The 9,362-nt window shown below is 38.4% G+C and overlaps 1 pseudogene; it reads left to right on the plus strand.

Annotated features, from left to right (window-relative positions):
- The first annotated feature begins 265 nt into the window (after positions 1-265).
- The window catches only part of LOC102868890, an 18,054-nt pseudogene continuing 8,957 nt past the window's right edge, over positions 266-9,362 (plus strand).

Consider the following 9,362-nt stretch of genomic DNA (forward strand, 5'->3'; position numbering starts at 1 on the left):
CTTTCCTTCTCTGACCTTCCACTTCTCTCAGCATGATGTCATTAAGGACTGAAATCTTAAGCTGTTGTTTATTGTTGTTAAGTGCCATTGAGTCACTGAGTCCTTCAACTCAGTGATCCTATGAATGAAAGACATGAACACTTGAATAACTTTCATTGTTTCCCTAAGTTCATAGGGTTTCTGGAGGCAAGTTATTTTGCAAGTGGATGCCACTCCTGCTTGTAAGCATGTTTTAATCCAGGAGCTCCATCACACATTGTGCACCATGGGTAACCATTATTGCCTTTGACACATCAGTGTCACAGTTTAGCATCACAACAACCATGAGTTACCTCTGATATTTGTGTAGTGTTTTATTATTTATAAAAGTAAAATAGAAGAGATGGAGCAGAGATTCAGTGAGCTGGAAGAGAAGAACCTCAATGGAAACATACTAGAAGAAAAATTAGAAATGAGACATAAAGAAAATGAAGAGAACATTAGAATCATATGAGATGACATCTAAAGGAGCAACATACATATGATTGGAATTCCACAGTACAAGAGAGACAGGGAAATCACTGAGAAAATTATGGAAATGGTACTAGGAGAAAACATCCCAGGCATTATGAAGAACAAGGAAATTCACATTCAAGAACCTCAGCAAACACCAAATATACTAGACCAAACAGAAAAACATCAAGACGTATCTTAGTAAAATTCTCCAAAATAAAAGGTAAGGCTGATTTTTTGGCAGAAACCATGAGAGCAATATGACAATGGGACCTCATATACAGGAAGTTGAAAGAAAACAATTGTCAACTGAGGATCCAGTATTCAGAAGAACTTTCCATAAAATATGAAGGAGAAATCACAACCTTTGCAGAAAACAAAGAATTGAAGGAATTTGTGAAAACAAGACCAAATCTAGAAAAACGTTTAAGGGACTTCCTTCATGCACAGACACTAAGGAAAGTGGATTGACCATACTAACAAGAAACAACAATGAAAAGAAACACAGCAAAATGGCAGTGATAAAATCTGGCGTGTCAATAATCACATGCAAAGTGAATGGAATAAGTGCACCAATCAAGAGAAAAAGAATAGCAGAATGGATAAAAAATAGCAAAGCCCATCAATATGTTGTCGTCTACAAGAGACATATCTTAGAAACTAAGAGAAAGACAGACTTAAAGGCTGGTGAAAAAAAAAACACAAAACAACAAACCCCAAACAAATGGCATCCACAAAAAAGCAGAAGTGGTAATACCAATCTGACAAAACAGACTTTAGAATGAAAACCATCATAAAAGATAAGGAAGGTCTCTATGAAACGATTAAAGTACAGTAGCTCAAGAAGACATACTATTGGTCAACATCTATGCACCAAATGATGGAGCTGCTAAATACATAAAACAACTATCAACAGAATTGAAGAAAGTTGTAGACAGCACCACAATAGTGGTTGTTGTTGTGCACCATAGAGTTGGAACCAATCCATAGCTGACCCTCTGGCAGGTTTTCAGTGGCAATTAATCGCACAGGAGGAGATTGAACATCCTTCTCCCGTGGATTGGATGGTGGCCTTGAACTGTGCATTTGGTATTACAGCACAGCTTTTTGCCACTAGGCCACCAGAGCTCCCTACAATAGTAGTAAGAGACTTTAACACGCTACTCTTACGAAAAGATAGGCCAACCAAAAGAAACTTTACGAAGATGTAGAAGCTCTAAACTACACACTCAGCCAATTTGATCTTGTGGATATATTTGAGTACTGCACCCAACTAAAACTCAACTCACTTTCATCTCAAGTAGATATGGATCAATTTTCCAGAATTAATCACTTATCAGGGCAAAAAGGAAGCCTTAAAAAATTAAAAAAAAACACCCCACATTGAAATAGTACAAAGTATCTTCTCAGATCACAATGCCATAAAACTAAAAATTAACCACAAATGGATAAAGCTTATAAAACCACCAACGTGGAAGCTAAACATAATTGGGTTATAGAATAAATAAAGAATGAAATAAAAAAAAGTTTTTCAAAATGAATAATAATGAAAATACAATGTACCAAAACCCCTGGGATAAAGTTAAGGCAATCTTCAGGGGACAGCTCCCAGCAATAGGCAATCACATAAAAAACAAAACAAAAAAAAGAAGTAAAATTAATAATCTAACGCAACACCTTCCTCAAACAGAAAAAGAATAACAATCTAACCTAGCTTCTAGAAGAAAGGAGATAAGAACAGAGCTGAAATCAATAAAATAGAAAATAGTAAACAATTGAAACCATTAACAAAACAAGGATCTGGTTTTTCAAAAGGGTCAGTAAAACTGCCAAACATTAACAAACTTGCTGTTATGCATCATTGGGTCTCTTGTGACTCATAGGGACCTTACGTACAACAGCCCTAAACCCTGCTCTATCCTGAGTTAACCTTACTATTTATCCTGCATTACCCCAGTTACTGAGTCACTCCACCACACTGAGGGTCTTCCTGTCTTGCACTGTCCCTCCACCCTCCCAAGCATGATGTCCCTCTACAAGGATGGGTTTCTCCTTGCAACATACCCAAAATAGGTCAGATGAAGCTTCAGAATCCTTACCTCCAAAGAACAGCCTTGTTTTTCAATTTCTGCAGGATGAATTAGTTTGTTCCCCTAGCAGTCCATGGTATACTCTTCTTCAGCATCACAGTTCAAAGGCATCAACTTTTCTTCTATCATGTCTAGTCATTGTCCAGCTTTCTGATGCATAGCACAGAATTACAAAGACCTTGGTCTGGATAAGATGCACCTTAGTCTTTAGACTGACATTATTGCTTTTCAGTCCTCTGAGAGAGGTCCATGATAACAGACTTTCCCAATGCAATTCATGTTTAGATTTTCTTGTTGCTGGACAAGGTGGTGGCGCCAGGTGGATCCAGCAGCCGGTGGTCAGCCGCCACTCGCAGAACCTCAATGGCACCACCAGGTACTCCGGAGCTGGCCCCGTGCTCGCTCACCTTTCCTGCACCACCACCATCAACCCTCATGCAAAGATGTGCCTTCAAGCCTCCACTGAGACCCAACTTCAGGACCTCCGGGAGAACAATCAAGTTACAGGCCAATTGACATCTACCATTATAAATTGGACATCCAGAGAAATGCCCATGAAGAGTTAACAGGGAAATAGTGGAACACATGGTCCAGCACTTTAAAACACAGATTTTTGGGGACTGGAAACCAGTGTTTGATGGCAGGAAGAACCTTTACACAGCTATGCCCCTGCCCATGCGGCAGGACAAGGTAGAGCTGGAGGTGAAACTTCCAGGTGAGAGCAAAGACCACATCTTCAAGGTGTCCATCAGGTGGATATCCTGCATGAGCCTCCATGAGTTACAGGATAGACTTTCAGGATGGCTGCCCAGTGTCCTCTTCAAGACAATCCAGGCCCTGAATTTAGTTATGAGGCACCTGTCATCCATGAGGTACACCCGTATAGGCCGCTCCTTTTTCACTGCCTCTGAGGGCTGCTCAGTGGAGGCCAAGAGGTCTGGTTTGGCTTCCATCAGTCTGTCCGGCCTTCGCTTTGGAAATAATACTAAATATTGATGTTTCAGCAACCATGTTTTATAAGGCACAGCCAGTAATTGAGTTTGTTTGTGAAGTTTTATGTTTTAAAAGTATTGAAGTACAACAAAAACTTCTGACAGATTTCCTTGTTGCTGTTACCCACAGTGTTGATTGTGGAGCCAAGCAAACGGAAACTCTTAACATTCTCAATCTCTTCGTGAGCATGATGCTGTCAATTAGCCCAATGATGAGAATCTTTGTTCTCTTGACGTTAAGCTTCAAAGAAAAAAGAAGACACAAAAACTTGATTAAGGAATGATGACATCACAACAGAACCAGATGAAATTAAATCTATAATGTCAGAATATTATGAAAAGCTATACTCTGATAAATTGAAAAACTTAGAAGAAATGGACAAGTTCCTTGAAATTCATGACCTACCAGGTTTACATGACAGATATAGAATACTTGAACAGACTCATCACAAAAGAAGAAATTGAATGGGTCATAAAAAAGACTCCCTGCAAAAAAAGTCCTGGACCAGATGAATTCATGGCTGGACTCTACCATTCAGAGAAGATCTATTGCCAATTCTACTTAAATTATTTCAAAAATTAGAAAAAGAAAGAACACTCCCAGAGGCATTCTGTGAAGCAAGCATAACTAATAACCAAGACCAGGCAAAGATATTACCAAAAATGAAAACTGCAGACCAATATTTCTCATGAAAATAGATGCAAAAATCTTTAACAAAGTCCTAGTCAATAGATTCCAAAAGCACATAATTAAAAAAAAAATCATCATGACCAAGTGGGATTCATAAGAGTCATGCAAGATTGGTTCAACCTGAGAAAAACAATCAATGTTATTCACCATATTAACAAAGCAAATAATAACCATATGATTCTAGCAATTGATTCAGAAAAGACATTTGACAAAATACAACACTTCTTCCTAATTAAGACATCAGTAAAATTGGAATAGAAGGGAATTTCCTCAACATAGTGAAAAGGATATATACAAAACCATGAGCCAATATCACTCACAATGGAGAAAGACTAAAAGCATTTTCCGTGTGAACAGGGATCAAAGATGCTCACTGTGAACACTTCTCTCCAATATTGTATTGGAAGTACTTGCTAGGGCAACACAACAAGAGAAGGAAACAAACAGCATCCAGAAAGGCAAAGAGATGGTTAAACTGTCACCATATGGAGGTGACATGAATGTGTACTCAGAAAACCCCAAGGACTCAACAAAAACCCCCAAACATTGGAGCTAACAGACCAATTTAGAAGAGTGGCAGGATACAAGATCAATATCCTAAAATCAGTGAGATTCCTCTACAGTAATACAGAGAACTCAGAGAAGGAAACCAAGAAAGCAACACCATTTACAATATTGTTTTTGTTATGTGCCATTGAGTCGCTTGTGATTCATAGCGACCCTATGTACAACAGCCCCAAATCCTGCTCTATTCTGTGCCAATCGCACTGCCTCTGACACACCCATTCCAATTACCCCAGTCCCTGAAACAATCCACCTCATGGAGGATCTTCCCCTCCTGCGCCATCCAACCTCCTAAGCCTGATGTCCAAAATATGTCCGATGAAGCCCCAGAATCCTTGCCTCCAAGGATTGAACCCTTTCCAGGTTTAACCTTTTCCAGGATGTATCTGTTTTTCTTGGCAGACCATGGTACACTCAATACCCTTCTCCAGCACCACAGGTCAAAGGCATCAGTTCTCTTTCTATCCTCCCTAGTCATTGTCCAACTCTCTGACGCATAACAAGTGATTGCAAAGACCATAGCCTGTATCAGATGCACCTTAGTTTCCAGAGGGACACTATTGCTCTTCAGTACCCTGGAGAGGTCCCTAACAGCAGACTTTTCCATCACAATACGTTTTGGTTTTTTTTTTTTCCCCCCTGGCTACTGGTGCCAAGAGTGTTGATCATGGAGTCAAGCAGACTAAAGTTGTTAACAATCTCAATCTCTTCACCATCCATCCTGATGCTGCCAATTGGTACAGTGGTGAGAATCTTCATCTTCTTGACATTGAGCCTCAATCCATACTGAAAGCTGTAGTCCTTAACTCTCTGTAGCAAGCACTTCAGGTCCTCCTCAGTTTCAGCAAGCAGGGTTGTGTCATATGCATAATGCAGATTGTTAATAGATCTTCTACCAATCCTGAAGCCACGCTTTTCCTCATAGAGCCCAGCCTCTTGGATAATCTGTTCTGCATACAGGTTGAAAAGGTATGGAGACAGAACACTTCCCTGGCATACACCTTCCCCAATTTTGAACCATGCAGTGATTCCCTGCTCTGTTCTGATGACTGCCTCTTGGCCCAAGTTAGGTTTCCCATTAGCACGATCAAGTGTTCTGGTATTCCCATTCTTCTCAGAGTCAGCCACAGTTTGTTATGATCCACACAGTCAAACGCCTTTGCATAATCAATGAAACACAGATAGACATTCCTCTGGTATTCCCTGCTTTCATCTAAGATCCATCTAACATTAGCTACAATATCCCTGGTATCACGACCCCTTCTAAACCCAGCCTGGACTTCTGGAAGTTCTCTGCTGTTGTGCTGTTCCAGTCATTTTTGGATACTCTTCAGTAGAATCTTGCTTGCATGTGAAATCAATGATATTGTTCTATAGTTTCCACACTCTGTTGGGTCACCCTTCCTTGGAATGGGAACAAATATAGATTTCTTCCAGTCAGTTGGCCAAGTGGTTGTTCTCCAGATTTCTTGGCACAACTTGGTGAGCATGTCCAGGGCAGCATCTGTTAGCTGAAATACGTCTATTCCTGGGGCCTTATTTTTTGCCATTTCCTTCAAAGCAGCTTGAACTAGCCACCCAGCAACTGAGATACTTCAGAATGAACCTAACTAGAGGCACAAAAGAACCATACAAAGAAAATTACAGAATACTTCTGTGAGACACAATAAAAGATCTAAATAAATGGAAAGATGTTCCCTGTTCATGCATAGGAAGCCTCAATATTGTAAAAATGACAATCCTACCAAAAGCAATCAATATGTTCAATGCAATTCCAACCCAGATACCAAATTCATTTTTCAAGGAGACTGAAAGGGAAATTGTCAAGTTTACTTGGAGAGGAAAGAGATCCCAAATAAGCAAAGCACTTCTGAAAAACAAAAATGAAGTGAGAGGCATTGCAATCCCTGACCTTAAAACATACTACACAGTGGTAGTAAGCAAAACAGCATGGTACTGGTACAATGGCAGGCACATAGAGCAATGGAATAGAATTGAGAACACAGAAATGGACTTCTTTATCTATGGTCAACTGATATTAGACAAGGAAATAAAACCTAGCAAATGGGGAAATGACAACCTCTTCAACAAATGGCTGCCAAAATAGGATTGCTACCTGCAGAAAAGTGAGACAGGATCCATATCTCACACCACACACAAAAATCAACTCAAGATGGATCAGAGACGTGGGATCAAAGGCCAAAACCATAAAGTTCATAAAGGATAAATTGGGATCAACTTTAGAAGAGCTAGTCTATGGTATAAAGAGACTGTCAGATATACCCAGAAATTCACAATCTGGAGGGATAAAATTGATGAATGGGATCTTGAAACGATTACATCTCTGTGTTCATCAGAAACTTTTTTCAACAGGGTAAAAAGAAAAATCTCCCAGATGGGAACAAACATTTGGCAATAGCATCTCAGAGAAGGGTCTCATAAAAATATTTACAGAATATTTCTGTGCCTCTACAAGAAAAAGACTGATTATCCAATTACAAAATGGTCAAAACACATGGAAAGATTTTTCACAGAAAAAGATATTTGGATGGCCAACAGACACATGGAGAAATGCTCAAAATAACTGGCAATAAGAGAAATGCAAATCAAAACCACAATGAGATAGTATCTCACCTCAGTAGTAGTTGCAAAGTTTAAAAGGGCAGCAAACAATAATTGTTGGCAGGGATGTGGGAGGTGGGAACTCTCAGGCACTGTTGGTGGGATTGTGAAATGGTACATCCATTCTGGAAGACAGTTTGGCATTTCCTCAAAAAGTTAAACGTAGAAACTTTGTATGACCCAAATATTCCACTACTAGGAATATAACTGAGACAAAAATGGAGGTCTGTTCACCAGTGTTCATAGCAGCATTATTCACCATTGTAAGAACATGGAAACAGCCAAATGCTCAACTACAACTGAATCAATTGCGAAATTGTGGTACATTCACACAATGGAATCCTATGCAGCACTCAGAAGCCACAAAAAACCAAACAAACCAAAAAACAAAAAACACTACTACACCAACTACTCACATGAAAGTTCAAGCTGAAGCTGAGGCTGGTCCGAGTGCAGTGGAGGCCACAACTAATTGATCACAGTCAGTTACAGATTTCTTTGTTCCTTCTCCACTACCACTGCTTCACTTGACCAGTCTAAAAAAAAACAAACACAACCCAAAACAAAACAAAAAAACCCCCAAAATCCAACCACAAAACCTTTGTCAGCAAACCAATACAATATTTTTTTTTAAAATTATGGAAATAAAAAACCCCCACCTTATGACATTTGTATAGTGTTTCATACTATTTATATGAAATTAAGTTTTTATGTCTGATATTTTGCCACTGAATTTTGGCCAACCATGGACCTTATATCCAATATGTAACTATGGTTTCATTCCTTTTTTACATTCTTTAGGGCACTCGACATAGAGCTCAATCAGCTTATAGAAAGAACAAAAACATACAAGGTAAACATGAGAGAGATGATGTTATCTTCTTCATGGAAGGAAGCTGCTAATTTCAAGTGATTCACAATCTCATGAGCTGTACTCCATACTAGACAGAAAGACATGACTTGGTGTCTCGCAGTCACTTCAGTTCTTCCTCTTAAAGACTCTTTAATATAATAACATATTGAACACATTAACGTTTCTGGCCCTCAATATTCTTAAGGATTATTTTTCCCTCAAAATGGTAACATATACTGTACAGAAAACTGAGGAATATAACAAAAAATTTTTTCTTTGGTACTGTGTTAGGGACCTCTCTAAAGTACTCAAGAGCAACGGTGTCTCTCTGGAGACTAAGGTCTGCCTGATACAGGCCATGGTTTTTTTTTTTTTTTTTTTTTTTTTTAGCTTTCACTGCTTTTATTCAATATTTTGTTATAAATCCTAGCCAGAGCATTAAGGCAACAAAAAGAAATAAAGGGCATTGAAATTGGGGGGGGAAAAAGAAATAAAGTTCTTTGCAGTCATTGTTGACATCACCCAATATACAGAATATTTTTAGAATCCTACAAGAAACCTTATTAAGGTGATAGAGAAATTTGGCAAAATTTCAGGGTACAAGGTCAGGAAACAAAAATAAGTTGGATTTCTATATATAAACAATTAGTAATCTAAAAAGGAAATTAGAAAGGTAAACACATTTATAATAGTACCAAAAGAATAAAGTTTATGGGTAAATCTAGCTATAACATGAAGGTCTTACACAATGAAAACTATAGAAGACTTCTGAAGTAAGTTAAAGAAGGCTTAAATAAATGGAAAGCTGCTCTATGTTCATGTATTGGAACACTTAATATTGTTAAGATGGCAATACCAAAAAGATGTTTGCTTGTGTTTTACTGGCTATGGAAAGACATTTGTCTGTGTGGTTTTTTGTTTGTTTGTTTGCTTGTTTATGTGTTTATTTATTTATTTAATTATTACTAAATTTTATTAGTTTTAATGAACATTTACAGAGATTTTGGGTTATCATTCATTCATTGTTGCACTGTTTTCTCTACCCTCCTCCCCAGTTC

This window comes from Elephantulus edwardii, unplaced genomic scaffold (assembly GCF_000299155.1).
Source record: "Elephantulus edwardii isolate Elephantulus edwardi_28Jun2011 unplaced genomic scaffold, EleEdw1.0 scaffold00267, whole genome shotgun sequence".
Lineage (NCBI taxonomy): Eukaryota > Metazoa > Chordata > Mammalia > Macroscelidea > Macroscelididae > Elephantulus > Elephantulus edwardii.